Source organism: Heptranchias perlo, chromosome 3, assembly GCF_035084215.1.
Source record: "Heptranchias perlo isolate sHepPer1 chromosome 3, sHepPer1.hap1, whole genome shotgun sequence".
In the NCBI taxonomy this organism is placed as follows: domain Eukaryota; kingdom Metazoa; phylum Chordata; class Chondrichthyes; order Hexanchiformes; family Hexanchidae; genus Heptranchias; species Heptranchias perlo.
In genome coordinates this window covers 41,304,264-41,320,844 of record NC_090327.1, presented here as the reverse complement: position 1 = coordinate 41,320,844, position 16,581 = coordinate 41,304,264, and the positions used below count along the sequence as shown (strand labels likewise).

The 16,581-nt window shown below is 41.8% G+C and overlaps 1 protein-coding gene across 2 annotated transcripts in view; it reads left to right on the top strand.

The window, feature by feature from the left end:
- Nucleotides 1-570: 570 nt before the first annotated feature.
- The window catches only part of plekhf2 (pleckstrin homology domain containing, family F (with FYVE domain) member 2), a 47,214-nt gene continuing 31,203 nt past the window's right edge, over nucleotides 571-16,581 (top strand). The window contains exon 1 of one of the 2 annotated variants that reach the window (XM_067979186.1): nucleotides 571-873. The gene's annotated coding sequence lies outside the window, so the exon portion shown is untranslated. Of the gene's footprint in view, nucleotides 874-904; nucleotides 974-16,581 lie in introns of those variants that run through there. The other variant, XM_067979193.1, reaches the window with a different exon arrangement.

Below are 16,581 nucleotides of genomic sequence, written 5' to 3'. Positions count from 1 at the left end.
ACTATTCAATGCGCTCTTGGCTGACCTCTCACCTCCACCCTCCATAAACTTCAGCCCATCTAAAGCTCTTCTGCCCGTATCCTATCCTGCACTAAGTCCTGTGGATCCATCACCCCTGTGCTGGTTGACCTGCACTGGCTCCCGAGCTCCCAATGAATCAGATTTAAAATTCTCATCTTTGTGTTCAAATCCCTTCGTGGCCTTGTCCCTCCCTAGCTCTGCAACTTTCTCCAGCCCTACAACTCTCCAAGAACTCTGTGTTCCTCCAACTCTGACCTGTGCACCCTCCAATCCCTTCGCCCCTTCAGCCATCTAAGCCCTCAGCTCTGGCATTCCCTCCCTAAATCTCTCTGTCTCTCCAACTCTGGTTCCACCAATGACTCTCCTTAAAATCTACCTCTATGCCCAAGATTTTAGTCACCCCTCCTTTGGATGGTGTTGATTTTTGTCTGATTACATTTCTCTGAAGTGCCTTGGGACTTTTGTCCTATGTTGACGATGCCATATAAATGCAAGTTGTGATTGTGGGCTGAGGTTTCGAGCGTTGAGTAACAGTGGATTGGTGACTGACGTAACCTCCTTCTCACGTGATGCGCGGGGATTCCCTCCCCTCGCCTCGAGCCCCCGATTACCTTATCGACGCCCTGACGTCGATTAGCCCGGATTGTGCGTGCGGCCGATGCGATCCTGATGCCAATTCCGTCGTCGCCATATTGCGATCCATTGGGGAAAAGGAAGAAACTCCGAGATAAGCGGGAAGTGACCGAGTGAAGGGGGGGGGCCGGGAGCGAACTTGGGAGACAGCCTTCAACCACGGACATCGGCTTCAGGCTGATTAAACTGCACCGAGTTTAACGCCTGACGAAGTCAATGGTAAGCGAGCGAGGGGCCGTCGGTGTTTCTGGAAGTTGAAAGTCCGCGGCGGCCGTTCGTTGATTAAAGTGAAAAGACTGAACTGTTGCCCGTGTTTGAGGTAACTTGGGCGCGGGGCGGGGGTTAGTGGTTGTGGGACTGGGGAAAGGGAGGGACGGCGGTAGGGGGAGAAGACTTTTAACATCCAACCAATCTGAGGCGGTGAATGGAGAAAACGGTAAAGTTGGAACTTGTGGCGCGTGTGGTCTGAACGAATAACAACAGCCCGGGCGGCGCGAGCTGGTCGGTCCCGGCCCCGGGCGGCGCGTCGACTTTTCTTTGCGAGTGTTTACATGTGTCACGTACGGACCGTGCTGGTATAACAAAAAAAATACTAAAATTATTGCTGGTTATTTTTAAACGACCCGTTCTGTGTTTGTGTGAGGTTTCACCAGCGATATTTTTGCGACGCTCCCAAGTTATTTATAATTTCGGATCACAGGCGTTGACTTTTTGTTTAAAAATATGTTATAGCAACAAGTCGATGTTTTCTCTCCGTCGTTTCTGGGCGTGTGCTTCTCGTAGGACTGGTAATGTGAGCTTTCACTGGTCTTGAATGTGCAAGTCACATTCGAGTTGTTTTGATTCAACGCTTATGTCTAACATATTGACATTCAAATTGAGTGCTCTCGAAAGAATCAGGTGTTTAAATTGGTTAGCCTGTCACTTTTTAAAATACATGAATATGGGACTGACAGTTCAAATATAATTAGAAAACAATTACGTATCTCGGATAGAATATCATTACAATACCAACATTTTTCCTATTTTAACTATTTTAATGTTGGCTGAGGGTCAGAATTAGACCTGAGCTACCAGGAGTGAAATCAGGAAGCACTTCACACACAAGTTAGTGGAAATCTGGAATTCTTTTCTCCCCAAAAGGTTGTGAATGCTTGGTCATTTGAAACTTTCACGACTGGAGATTAATAGATTTTTATTAGGTAAGGGTATCAAGGGGTATGGAGTTCAGGTACAGATCAGTCATTGAATGGCTGAATGGCCTACTCCTGTTCCTATTTGCTCAAGTTTAACTAAAAGGTAGGAGGTAGTCAATTTATAATTACCCTGACACATGATTGGTTTCATTGCTGAAAATATATTGCATTCATCTCGCAGTGCTTCTGATTATAGCAGTTTTTTGGAATGGCTTATTAGCTGAAGAGCACATCTATAATTTTATTAAAGTTTTAAAACCACAGTACTGGTGGTGATACATTTTTAATTTTTTTTACTCATTTAAATTTTACTCAGATTAATATGAACTATTAAATTTAAAAAGTGTTCACGATGGAACAAAATCTGGGTACTTCAATGTGAATATTTTTTGTTCAAGGAACTGTTGGAGTTGCTGGTGCTATTAAATTAATGGTAATTTGAAACTTGACTGAAATCTTGGTGAGTTTTTTTTAAAGGAAACTTTAAGGCTGTTATGGCTAATGTTTGGTACTTATGGAAAAACTTAAAATGCCAGGATTTAGTCATGAGGTATAGCATTATATGTACAGTACATATAATTTAAATAAGTTATGAGTCCTCCACACTGGTGCTAAATTTCTAGAAAGTTTTATGTAGGTGAGGCAACTCTGCAGCTGTGCTGTGCTCTACACCAGATTGCTTAAGAGAAGAATGCTTTACTTGATAGGGATTGATTTTGTGTAGTGATGAGTAGGTAATTCCAATATTAATTAAGCCCGATTTGTATACCATATGATTTGTCTGTATCCTAAAAATACTTCATAGATCTTGTATAAAATGTATTTACATTTTTAGAATGCAAACTTTATAGAGGAAGCCAGGAATTTTTACTATTAATATTCAGGATAACTGTCTAAAGTTTTAATAATACCAACAATGTATAGAAATACATAGCAGTTACAGCACGGAAAAGGGCCATTTGGCCCAACCAGTCAGTGTCAGCGTTTACCCTCCACACGAGCAAATAGTTCTAAAGCACATTTATCCACTCCATCATCCCTCCAACTCCTTTTCCATCATTCACCTATCCAATCCAATTTTGAATGTTGACAGTTTCTGCCTCAATCTCTAACCTTGGAAGTGAATTCTGTAACCTCAACTCTAATGTGAAGAGGTTTCTCCTGCCCTCTTCTAAATCTCTTGTATCTTTGGCTCCTTGTTCTTGATCCCTTAACTACTGGAAACAGTCTGCTTCTGTTTACCCTGTCCCATCCTTTCATGATTTTAAACACTTATATCATTGTAATTATCTTGCGATTATTATGTTTGCGCTTCACTGGCCTCTACCCTCTAAACTCCAAATGGTCCAAAATGCAGCTGCCATTCTTCTGTTATGTAACACATGCTGCTTGGCTATCTCTTCAATCATTGCTGACCTGCATTGGCTACTTGTCCCTCAACACATTAAATTTAAACTCCTTGTCCCATCTTCAAATCCCTTCACCTTATCTCTGCAACTTCTTCCAGCCTTATTCTTCGGTCCTCTAATTAATTAGGTGTTTTGTGCATGCACCCAACTCTTTGCCCCATCATTAGTAGCGGAGATTTTTTATTGCCTACTCAAACTCACTTCCTAAACCCTTCTGATTTTCGTCTTCACTCGCTGTCTTTAAAAACCCTTTCCAAACCTGGCTTTCCAAGGAGTCAGCTTTGGCTGGTGGCACTATCGCCTCAGTCAGTGTTTATGGGTTCAAGTCTCACTCCAGAGACTTGAGAACGTAATCTAGACTGACACATCAGTGGTGAGGGAGTGCTCCACTGTGTCGGAGATGTTGTCTTTCAGATATGCATTAAACTGAGGGCCTCTGTGCCCTCTTAGATGGATGTAAAAGATCCCATGGCACTATTCGAAGAAGTGCAGGAGTGCCTCCCTGGTGTCTTTGCTAATATTTAATCCCTGAACCAATATCACTAAAACAGATTACCTGGTCATTATCTCATTGCGGGACCTTGTGTGCAAATTGGCTGTTGCGTTTCCCTGCATTACCATAGAAGACTACTTTACAAAAGTACTTTATTGGCTATAAAGAGCTCGAGGTTGTGAAAGATGCTATATAAATGGAAGTTCTTCTTTCCAAGTTTGTGGTCATTGGTCTTAATTTCAGCCTCCATAATGTCAGTATCGCCGTTCCCTTATCTATTTTTCTTCCTCCCTCTGTAAAGTGCCTTGGGCACTAAAAGAAAGAATAGTGCTTCAAAGGTGGACTGCTGTGGTGAGTCACTGGAATGATGAAGCGTCAAAGGAAGAAGAGAGGCCAAAGGGTTAATGAAGTCACAGAGCAGTCACAGAGGATATCATTAGTGACTTTGAGCAGTGAAAACCAGATTGTGGGCTCTTCAACATTACTAATCTTCAAGTGCAATTAGAGTGTTCCATTAACACAGAATAGTGAATATGTGGAATAGATTTGCGGCAAAAGTGTTAAAATGGCATTATATAATTGCTTCAAAGAAAAATTTGGGTAATATCTGACTACAATGTGATAATGGGATTGAAGGTTATGAAAAAATCTGAGGTAAAGATGATTGAATGATGTGGTCTATGTTGCCTCCTGAGTTTTGGAGACTATAGAAATGCCATCATGTGGAAAGGAACTGGTTAGTGTTGAATTAGGTTGTAAGTCGGATGTCTTTTTTGGAAGTTTACTTGAATGTTTTGGAGGCAGGTTAAATCTTTACAGATCCTTTTCCTGAAGAAGTTAGAGTTGGGTGGACTTTTTAAAAATAATTTGTTCTCATGATGTGGTGATGCTGGCAAGGCCTAATTTATTTCTCATTCCTAGTTGCCCTGAGAAGGTAGTGGTGTGCTTTCTTCTTGAACTGCTGCAGTCCTTGTGGTGGTGATGCTCCCCAAATGGTGTTATATAGAACAATGCAAGATAGTGACCCAGCGACAATGAAGGAACGGCGAGCAATATGTGACCAAGTCAGGATGGTGTGGGGTGGGGGGGCGGAATTTGGAGGTGATGGTGTTCCCATGTTATTGATGTTGTCCTTCTCTGGTAGAGGTTGTAGAAGTGGGTGTTTTGAAGTAACCTTGGTGAGTTGCTGCAGTGTACCTCATAGATCATGCATACTGCAGCCACAGTGCACTAGGGGGTTGTGGGGGGAGAGGGGGTGGATATTGGGTGGCCGGGGCAACAATCAAGTGAGCTGCCCTGTCCTGGATGATGGGTATTGTGGCTGTGCCCTTCGGCTGTATGATTGGTAAGTTTTCCATCACACTCCTGACTTGAGACTTTGAGGAATCAGGAGATGACCTACTTGTATTCAATCTCTGCCCTACTTTTGTAGGTATGGTGTTGGTATGATTTGTAGTCAACAGTGACCTCCCTTCCCAAGATGTTGATGGTGCCATCTCTGTGGTTGAGGGCGGGATGTTCATGCAGCTTGCTTCTCCTGTTGCTTGATTACCTAGCAACATTCTCAACTGATCCATTGGTTGGGAGATTACTTGGGTCTGGGCTTTCTTTTGTTTGAGATGGTCATCACCTGGCACTTGGTGTGAATGTTGCAGCTACATGTCAACCCAAGCCTGGATGTTCTCCAGGTCCTGCTATAGACTGGTATGAGCTGCTTTATCATCAAAGGAGTTGTAAATGGAGCTGAACACTGGATTTGCCTGCAATCAGCCTGACCTTGTGACCGGGACGGTCATTGATGAGCCAGCTGAAGCTGGTTGAGCCAAGGATGTTTCTCTGGGGATCTCCTGCAGTGATGTTTGAGGCTGTGGTGACTGGCCTTAGACAGTCACAGCCATCTTCCTTTGCTTCAGGTATGACTCTAACCACTGGAGGGTTTTCCTGTTGACTCTCCATTCATTTCAGTTTTGCCAGGGCTGCTTGGTGCCATTCTTGGTCAAATGCTGCGTTGATGATGAGGGCAGCGACTCTCACCTCTCCTCTGACATTTAGTTCTTGTAGCCATTTCTGGATCAACGCACTGATGAGATCTGGAGCCGAGTGGTTCTAGTGGAGCTTGAATTGTTAGTGGACAGGTAATTGGTGAGTAGGTGTTCCTTGATGACTCATGTTGCTTTACTGGTGATTGGTAGTAGCTGATAGAGCAGTAATTGGCTGAGTTAGATTTATCTTATTTATATGTATAGTGCAAACCAGGGCAATCTTCCACATTATTTGGTGGATGCCAGTATCATTGTAGTACGGGAACAGATTGGCTAGCTTTGGTGCACAAATCTTCAGCACAACAGCTGGGCGTTGTCGTGGTCCGTAGCCGTTGCTGTGTCTAGGGCACTCGGCAACGTTGCGTCATGTGGAGTGAATCCAATTCGCTGGATACTGGGATCTTTGGTGGGGGGTGGGGGGAAGCTGAGAAGGATCATCACACTCTACCTGTGGCTGAAGATGTTTTGTGAGCACCATCTCCGTGGTTGAGGGCGGGATGTTCATGCAGCTTGCTTCTCCTGTTGCTTGATTACCTAGCAACATTCTCAACTGATCCATTGGTTGGGAGATTACTTAGGTCTGTGGTAGCTTCACCTGGACTTGGGTATAAAGGGCATAATTTCAAAGTTTTCAGATGACACGAAACTTGGAAATGTAGTAAACAGTGAGGAGGATAGTAGCAAACTTCAGGCACACATAGACAGTTTGGTGAAATGGGTGATGTGTGGCAGATGGAATTTAATGCAGAGAAGTGTGAAGTGATGTATTTTGGAAGGAAGAATGAGGAGAAGCATTCTAAACTGAAGGGTACAATTTTAAAGGCGGTGCAGGAACAGAGACCTGGGGGCTAACTTACACAAATCTTTGAAGGTGGCAGAACAAGTTGATAAGGCTGTTAAAAAAGCATACAAGATCCTTAGCTCTATAAATAGAGGCGTATAGTACAAAAGCAAGGAAGTTATGCCAAACCTTTATAAATCACTGGTTAGGCCTCAACTAGAATATTGTGTTCAATTCTGGGCTCCACACTCTGGAAAGGATGTCAAGGGCTTGGAGAGGATGCAGAGGAGATTTACTAGAATGATGGCAGGGATGAGGGATTTCAGTGATGTGGAGAGACTAGAGAAGCTGGGATTGTTCTCTGAGCAGAGAAAATTAAGGAGGTTTAATAGAGGTGTTCAAAATTATGTGGGGTTTTAATAGAGTAAATAGGGAAAAACTGTTTCCACTGGCAGGAGGGTCAGTAACCAGAGGACACAGATTCAAAGTAATTGGCAAAAGAACCAAAGGGGAGATGAGAATTTTTTTTTAAGCAGCAAGTTATGATCTGGAATGCACTGCCTGAAAGGGTGGTGGAAGCCGATTCAGTAGTAACTTTCAAAAGGGAATTGGATAAATACTTGAAGGGGGAAAAAAATTACAGGGCCATGGGGAAAGAGTGGGGGAGTGGGACTAATTGGTAGCTCTTTCAAAGACCTGCTAGGCCGAATGGCCTTCTGTGCTGTATGATTCTATGATTCACCTAAGTAGGTTCCTCATTCTAAGGTATGCCTGGTCTGCACAGCTTTCCATGCTGAATCAGGGTTTAGTCTGCTGGGTTGATAGTGATCAAGGAGTGAGATGTGATTGGTTTGTGGTGGTATGAATTGCAGGTGCAAATTCAACTTCGAAGGTACGACATGGTAGCCATTGCTAAGATGTGGCTGCAAGATGGTCATGACTGGGAACTGAATGTACCAGGTTTTAAGGTCTCCAGGAAGGACAGGGAAACTGGTAGAGGGGGAGGAGTAGCCTTAGTGATTAAGGATGAAATAACTTCAATGATGAGAGGCGATAATGAGCGGTGAGTAGGCAGTGGAGACTTATGGGTAGAATTAAGAAATAGAAAAGGATTTAAGACTGTAGCGGGACTGCAGAAGATTCCCTGGTAGCAGCTGTGAAGTGGCGGAATGTATAAATGCAGAGGTTAGACAAGCATGTAGCAAAAGCAGAGTAGTTTTAATGGGGGATTTTAACTTTCGTATCGATTGGGATAAGCAGACGAGCTCGTATCAGGAAGGTAAGAAATTTCTGGAGTGTGTTCAGGACAGCTTTCTGCAACAATATGTCCTAGAACCAACAAGGGGGCAGGCATATTAGATTTAATAGAGTAATGAGCCAGATTTAGTTAACAGCCTAACGGTACATGAACATTTATGTAATAGTGATCATAATATGATCGAGTTCAATGTTGTGTTTGCAGGGGAGAAATCCATAACAGCTACTAAGATTCTAAATTTAGGTAAGGCTGACTTCAATGGGATGAGACAGTCTGTCCACAGTAAACTGGGCAAACCTGTTAATGGGTAAAACGACAGACGATCAGTGGGAGGTGTTCAAAAAAGAATTTAACATGATACAGATCCAGTTTATACCCCCAAGGGGCAAAAGCTCTCACCATAAAAAGCCATGGATGACAAAAGAGTTAAGGGACAACATAAGACTGAAAGAAAAAGCAGACCAAAAATGCAAAAGATAGCACAGATCCTGGCAACTGGGAGAGATATAAAGAACAGCAAAGGGTGACAAAACAGATAGTAGGAGCTACAAAAAGAAGTAGGATAAGAAACTTGCAAAGGATATCAAAATCAACACAAATTTTTACAATTGTATTAGGAAAAAGAGGGTGGACAAGAACAATGTGGGCCCTTTAAAAACTGATAATGGTGATATTGTAAATGAAAATAAGGAAATGGCGGACATGTTAAATAATTGCTTTGCATCAGTATTTACGTAAGGAATCTTACACCCCAGTCCATCACCGGCATCTCCACATCATCAGTATTTACAGTAGAGGAAGAGGATAGCATGCCGGTCGCCCCAAGGAAACTAATTTTGAATCAGGGATGGGGACTCGCCATAATTAATGTAAGCAAGTTAACAGTAATGAAGAAAATAATGGCACTGAAGAGTGACAGATCCCCAGGACGAGTTAATTTCCGTCCCAGGATTTAAAAGGAAGTAGGTAAGAACATTGCAGATGCCCTAACTATAATCTTCCAAAGTTCTCAATTCAGGAACCGTTCCTTTAGATTGGAAAATTGCACATGTCTCTCTGCTATTTAAGAAAGGTGAAAGAGGGAAACCAGGGAATTATAGACCAGATAGCCTAACGTCTGTTGTCGGGAAATTACTAGAGTCTATAATTAAGGATAGGGTGACTGAACACCTTGAAAATTCTTAGCTGATGAGAGAGCCAGCATGGATTTGTAAAGGATGGGTCACACTTGATGAACCTGATTGAATTTTTTGAAGAGGTGACTGAAGCAGTGGACATGGGAATGTTTATATGGACTTCCAGAGAGCATTCGATAAGGTCCCTCATAAGAGACTGTTAGCTAAAGTTGAAGCTCATGGAATTGAGGGCAAATTATTGACCTGGTTAGGAAATTGTCTGAGTGGCAGGAGACAGAGAGTAGGGATAATGGGCAGGTACTCATTGGCAGGATGTGACTAGTGGTGTCCCACATGGATCTGTGTTGGGGCCTCAACTATTCACTATTTATTAACAACTTAGATGATGGGGTAGAGAGCCACATATCTGAATTTGCCGATGACACAAAGATAGGCAGCATTATAAACAGTGTAGATGGAAGCATAAAATTACGGAGCGATAGTAATAGATTAAGTGAATGGGCAAAATTGTGGCAAATGGATTTCAATGTAGGCAAGTGTGAGGTCATCCACTTTGGACCTAAATGGTGAAAAGCTCAAAACAGTGGAGGTCCAAAGAGACTTCGGGGGTCCATGTACCTAGATCATTAAAATGTCATTGTCAGGTATAGAAATAATCAAAAGGCTAATGGAATGCTGGCTTTTATACCTAGAGGACTAGAATACAAGGGGGTAAAAGTTATGCTACAGCAATACAAAGACCTGGTTAGACCACACCTGTTCTGGGCATTGCACCCTAGGAAGGATATATTGGCCTTGGAGGGGGTGCAGTGTAGATTTACTAGAATAATATCTGGACTCCAAGGGTTAAATTACAAGCAGAGTTTGCACAAACTAGGGTTGTATTGCCTGGAACCTAGAAGATTAAGTGCTGATTTGAACGAAATTTTCAAGATATTAAGGGGAACTGATAGGGTAGATAGAGGGAAACTATTTCCGCTGGTTGGGGAGTTCAGGACTAGGGGACATAGCCTGAAAATGTCTCCGGATCAACTCAACCCTCCACTCCCCAATCTCCGGGTCAACCCCCCTCCCCAACTCCCCAAACCCGGTCCAAATCTCCTGCACCTTCTCGTTCCATGTTTCTCCACAACTGCTCTCGTGTCCAGTCACTCCTTAGCGGGAGGGCTGGATCTCTGTGCCGGCAGTGGAGGGATGCTGAAGTCACGAAGTGGGGGAGGAGCACTACGCGGGCATGAAATTTACAGGTGCCAATCTCCCAGGCTGTAAGACGCAGTGCCTGGGAGACTTGGCATAGCACACCGCGAGCCGGATGCTTGACACCCCTGATCTAATGGGCCAGAATTTGCTGTCAAAATAACAGCAAGGCTAATAATGCTTGCCGTTATTTGAGTAAATGGTACAGCAGCTTCAGGCGAGGAGCAGATGCACGGTTAAATGTGAATATCCAGAAGTTGCTGTCCGAGTAGCTGTTAGCTTTGCGAAAACGGTATAAGAGCATAAGAAATGGGAGCAGGTGTAGGCCATACGGTCCCTCAAGCCTGCTGTACCATTCTATCAGATCATGGCTGATCTTGTACCTCAACTCCACTTCCCTGCCCTATCCCCATATCCCTTGATTCCATTAATGTCTAAATATCCATCGGTCTCAGTTTTGAATATACTCAATGGCTAAGCATCCGCAGCCTTCTGGGGTAGAGAATTCCAAAGATTCACAACCAATGTTCCCTCTAATTTTTTTTAGTCACATGCGGAATGAATTTGGGTTTGTGCACTGATTTATAAAGGCCACCATTAAAAAAAAATCTCAACTTTGAACAGAACATCTTTTTAGAAAACATTATTCAGCGTATATAACAAACAGAACAAATGTACAAAATAATGGTTAATTGTAACAATTTAATGTTATATTGACTGATAAATGTATATAATTTATGAAATCGAGTTCTTAAATTGCACTAGGATTGAGCGGACCTGTCTCATTATATTTTTATTAAGAATTATCTGATGGGAACAATTCCAATCAGCATTTTGTTGAATCAGCTTAATGACTAATTCAAACAGAAATAAATCATGTGCAATCAGAATTTTTAAATGGAATCAGAAATACAAAGCAGCTGTCAAATCAGTCAGTGTGAATTTGGGGCTAGGGAACAGTTTAATTAAAGCTCTCCTGCACCCCCCCCCCCCCCCCCCCCTACCATTGAATTGTCAGCATGGTTTAAAAAATTATTGCATTACAATATCTTGCAGGTCTCGTTAGTTTTGGCTGCCTCCGTGAAAGGCAGGGAGCAGTTTGGTTATGAAGAACCTGAATTGAGAGAGGCAAGGCACAAAGATTTTTTTAAAAGAGACAATCCTTGGGGCAACTGAGCTTTTGGATAGTAGTTGTATAAAACAATTTAAATCAACTTCATTATTTTGATTACAATGTACCAATGTGATTGGAAAATATATTTTAGCACAATTGTAGAAGGATCTTTAGTAACAGTATCACTTGTGATCTTTGTCAGAATTGCTTAATTTGTAAATATGAAATAGGGAAATTGATAAACGATTATTACAATATGCCAGGTAATTTGGGTCCATTTGTAGTTTACTTCAGAAGCTAACTTCGAATAGGATGGTGACAAAACCTGTTAATGGCACTAATTGTACGCCCCCTCCAATGTTATTTGCTACCAATGCTTTAAATATGTTTGTCTTTAGACTAAAGTAACAGTCCTCTGCTATTCACACTAAAGGTGAAAAGCTTTCATTTAATTGCACGCATCTCCTTATTGAATCTTTACTGAATTCTCGTGTGCTGAAGTTTTCCGATTGGAAACTCAAATCGGGTTTATCCAATATAAATATATATAAACTTTTACACTGTCAAATTAGATAAACTGTTTGACTTTCTTTTATTATATATGTACATATATACACACATTTACACTACTTGTCCAATGAAATCTATATCTATCTACTTAGCGGACAGTATACTGTTTGTGGACACCAGTCTCTGAGCAGCTGTACCACTGACCCGCACTAGACGCTGACATCCGCAGTACAACGCTCCAGTCCAACCTAACTTTAACTTCCGCCCTTGCTGCAAAGTGATTGGTAGCTGACGTCACCTCAGCAGCATCTCCACCAGAGAGCACTGGTTTGGTACATGGATGGAATGATGACCTACGTGGCACATAACAAACTGCTGCACAGTGCGCAGCTTAGAGGGAACAGTGTTCACAACCCTCTGAGTGAAGAAATTTTTCCTTATTTCAGTCCTAAATGGCTGACTTCTTAGCTTGAGACTATGACCTCGAGTTCTAGACTCTCCAGCCAGGGGAAACAGCCTCTCAGCATCTACCCTATCGAGCCTTTTTAGAATTTTATACATTTCAATGAGATCACCTCTCATTCTTCTAAACTCCAGAGAATATAGGTCTATTCTACTCAATCTTTCTTCATAGAATAACCCTCTCATCCCAGGAATCAATCTAGTGAACCTTCATGGCACCCCCTCCTAAGGCAAGTATATCCTTAGGTAACGAGACCAATACTGTACACAGTACTCCGGGTATGGTCTCACCAGAGCCCTATATAATTGCAGCAAGACCTTCTTACTTGCCACACGGACTGCAACAGTTCAAGAAGGCGGCTCACCACCACCACCTTCTCAAGGACAATTAGGGATGGGCATTAAATGCTGGCCTTACCAGTGACGCCCACATCCCATGAACGAATAAAAAACAAATACTCCAAACCTCTTGCAATAAAGGCTAACATACAATTTGCCTTCCTAATTGCTTGCTGTACCTACTTGTTAATTTTCTGTGATTCATGTACAAAGACACCCAAATCCCTTTGACCACCAACATTAATGGGACTAAAAACCGACAAATCTCCCCGGACCTCATGGCCTAAATCCAATGGTTTTAAAAAAGGTGGTTGCAGAGATAACTGATGCACTGGTTTTGATCTTCCAAAATTCTTGATTCTAGAATGGTCCCCGTGGATTGGAATGTAGCAAATGTAATCCCACTATTCAAGAAAGGAGGGAGAGAGAACATTTTTTTTTAAATTGTTTTTTTGTTTTTCCTACCAAAGTGGATAATTTCATATTTCCCCATGTTATACTCCATCTGCCACCTTCTCGCCCACTCACTTAAGCTGTCTATATCTCTCTGCGTCCTCCTCACAGCTTACTTTCCCATCTAGCTTTGTATCGTCAGCAAACTTGGATTATATTACACTCTGTCCCCTAATCTAAGTCATTGATATATATTGTAAACAGCTGAAGCCCAAGCACTGATCATTGCAGCATCCCAATAGATAGAACCTGTCAACCCAAAAGTGACCCGTTTATTCCTACTCTCTCTTCTGTCTGTTAACCCCCAATCCACGCTAATCTATTACCCCCTATACCATGAGCCCTAATCTTGTGTAACAATCTTGTGTGGCACCTTTTCGGATGCCTTTTGAAAATCCAAAAATACTACATTCACTGCTTCCCCCTTATCTCCCCTGCTAGTTACACCCTCAAAAAATTCTAATAGATTTGTCAAACATGATTTCCCTTTCATAAAACAGTGTTGACTCTGCCTAATCGTAATATGATTTTCTAAGTGTCCTGTTACTACGCCCTTAATAATAAATTCTAGCATTTCCCTAATACTGATGTCAGGCTAACTGGCCTGTATTTCCCTGTTTTTTCTCTCTCCCTCCTTTCTTGAATAGTGGGATTACATTTGCTACATTCCAATCCACGGGGACCATTCTAGAATCAAGAATTTTGGAAGATCAAAACCAGTGCATCAGTTATCTCGGCAACCACCTTTTTTAAAACCATAGGATGTAGGCCATCAGGTCCGGGGAGATTTGTCGGTTTTTAGTCCCATTAATTTCTCCAGTACTTTTTCTTTACTAATCTTAATTACTTTAAATTCCTCATTCTCATTAGACCCTTGGTATCTCATCCTTAGCCTCCTTGTTTTTTTTTTAGGAACTTGCTGTATTTGTCCATTAAACTTGCCACAGAGAGTTAAGTCTTGTCATTTCAAGAGTAAATACCCTTTTAATGACATACTTGTTAATGACTACCAGTCAACCTCTGACACTGAAAATTAACTATTACACGTGTGGGGTCTCATTCCTTCTGGTTTTGAAGTTTTATGGGGAGATTTAAAAAATGTCTTTCTTATTTTTCCTTTCTGTTCCTTTATCTTTCTCTCAATCCAATCTTTCTTTCCCTCTCTTTTCTCTTTCTGTATCTGATTTGACATTTAATTCATCCTCCTCCTCAGTCCTTCCTGTGTTTATTTCCCAATCCTTGAATCTCATTGGTTAAGTAGATACCCTGTTGGTTGCCCTGTTCACTTGGGTCCCTGTTGCCTTGTTTCCCTCACTGCACCGCTGTCAACTCGCACTTTCAGCAACTTTACGGGCAGAATTTTTTGAGCTGAAGTGTACGGAGGCAAGTCTAACTAACGGCATCTGACCAACTATCCGTTAGATGTCCTGCTACAGCAAATTCTGGCCCAATACAAAAAGTCTGACTAAACTCATTTACATCGTGAATTAAGCCTAAATGTAGTTTGAGTAACCAGGGGTAGGAAAAAAATACACCATGCTCTGGACAGGATGATTCTCACGCATTTGCTCCAAGTTTTTTCTTGTGGGGGCAGGGGTGGGAGAAGCAACAAAACTGGATTAAGTATGGTGATTTATAAAAGTAAATAATCAATGACAAATATGAAGTCTTATGACATTGAGTCATTGCAGAATGACCTTGCACTTGGTGCTGATGCCTACAATCCTTCCTTGGTCACAATGTTACATATACCAATAACCTGTTAATCCCTAATGTTGATTATAACTCTCTGTTTGAGGTTTCAGATTGTGCCTTTTTTTTTGCTTTTGTTCCCCCACCCTGGTTCATTTCAGTAGTATGCAAGTCCATCAAAATTTCAGATAGTTAAGAGTTATGAATGCGTTAATTGCCACATGTCAGCATGCAAATGAAATTGTTTCAGTCAACTGTAAATTCCAGACCCGATCAGGAATGCAGCTTCAAATTTAACGTGCCAACTATATTCCTGATCCTGAGTTTCAATGTTGGACATAATATTTTTTAAAAATGCAAAGATCCTGAGGGGACTAGAAGGGTTGGATACTGAGGGGATGTTTCCCCTTTTGGGAGAGACTAGAACTAGGGGCCACAGTTTGAAAATAAGGGGTCTCCCATTTAAGACTGAGATGAGGAGAATTTTTTTCTCTGAGGGTCGTGAGTCTGTGGAACTCCCTTCCCTCCAGGGCGGTGGAGACAGGGTCATTGAATATTTTTAAGGCTGAGTTAGATAGATTCCTGATTAACAAGGGGAGTCAAAGGTTATAGTAGGTAGATAGGAAAGTAGGGTTGAGGTCACAATCAGATCAGCCATTATCTTATCAAATGGCAGAGCAGGCTCGAGGGGCTGAATGGCCTACTCTTAATTTGTATGTTCATATGTATGTAATTTACGTCATTGTCTTGGATGCAGAAACTGAATGCAAAGCAGTCAAATTAGGAGGGGCAGTGGAATCGGAGGAGGTACTACAAAGAGTTGGAGGAAATATGTAAGTGGACAGAACAATAATAAGTGAAATTTAATGCAGGCAAGTGTAAGGTACTGAATGTGAGAAGGAAAATGAGTGACACATACTGCATGAATGGGGTTGAAATAACTAAGAATGAAATTGAAAAAGTCCTAGGAGTTATAGTAGGCCCAGTGCTTAAAATGTCCAATGAATGTAGAGCAGTAATCATCAAAGCCAATAGAATGTTGAATGCTCTAGCCAGAATTGTTGAATTCAGGTCAGAGGAAGTAGTGATCAAGCTGTATAGTGCTCTGATCAAGCCACTTGAGTACTGTGTCCAGTTCTAGGCACTGAGACATAAAAAAGACATATAAGCATTGGAGGCAGGTAGAGAATGATCCCTAGTGTCGGAGGTCTGACTTATGAGGGAAGACTGGAGAGACTTTGTCTCATTGCAAGGCAGAAAAGCCTTTCACGAGGTGCTATATAAGATAGTTAACAGTATGGAAAAATTTTACTTCAAAGTAAACTGTATTAGGACAAAGGTTCAAGTTAGTAAAATACAAATTTAGGACTGATATCAGGAAGTTCTTCACACAAAATATGATCAACAATTGGATAGGACTTCAAGAAAGAATAGTGGAGTTGAAATCCTTGGAATCATTTAAGAAACAATTAAACGCTGGGGTGGGAACTGTAGGGTATTTCTGGATGGATGAGCCAAGTGGTCGTCTTCATGCACAATTATTTTTGAGTACACTTGGAATGTTAACCTGCTTTTTTTTCTTGCAGGTGCTGATTGTTCTATGTGATTCCACTATTTTTTCTGCTTTTATTCCCTATTACCCTGTCCGCATAATGGGCTTGTCATCAAGATTGAAGCCCATGGAATAAAAGGGGCAGTAGCAGCATGGATACAGAATTGGCTCTGTAACAGCAAACAGAGGGTAGTGAATAGTTGTTTTTCGGACTGGAGGGAGGTGTACAGTGGTGTTCCCCAGGGGTCAGTACAAGGACCACTGCTTTTTTTGATATTATTGACTTGGGTGTA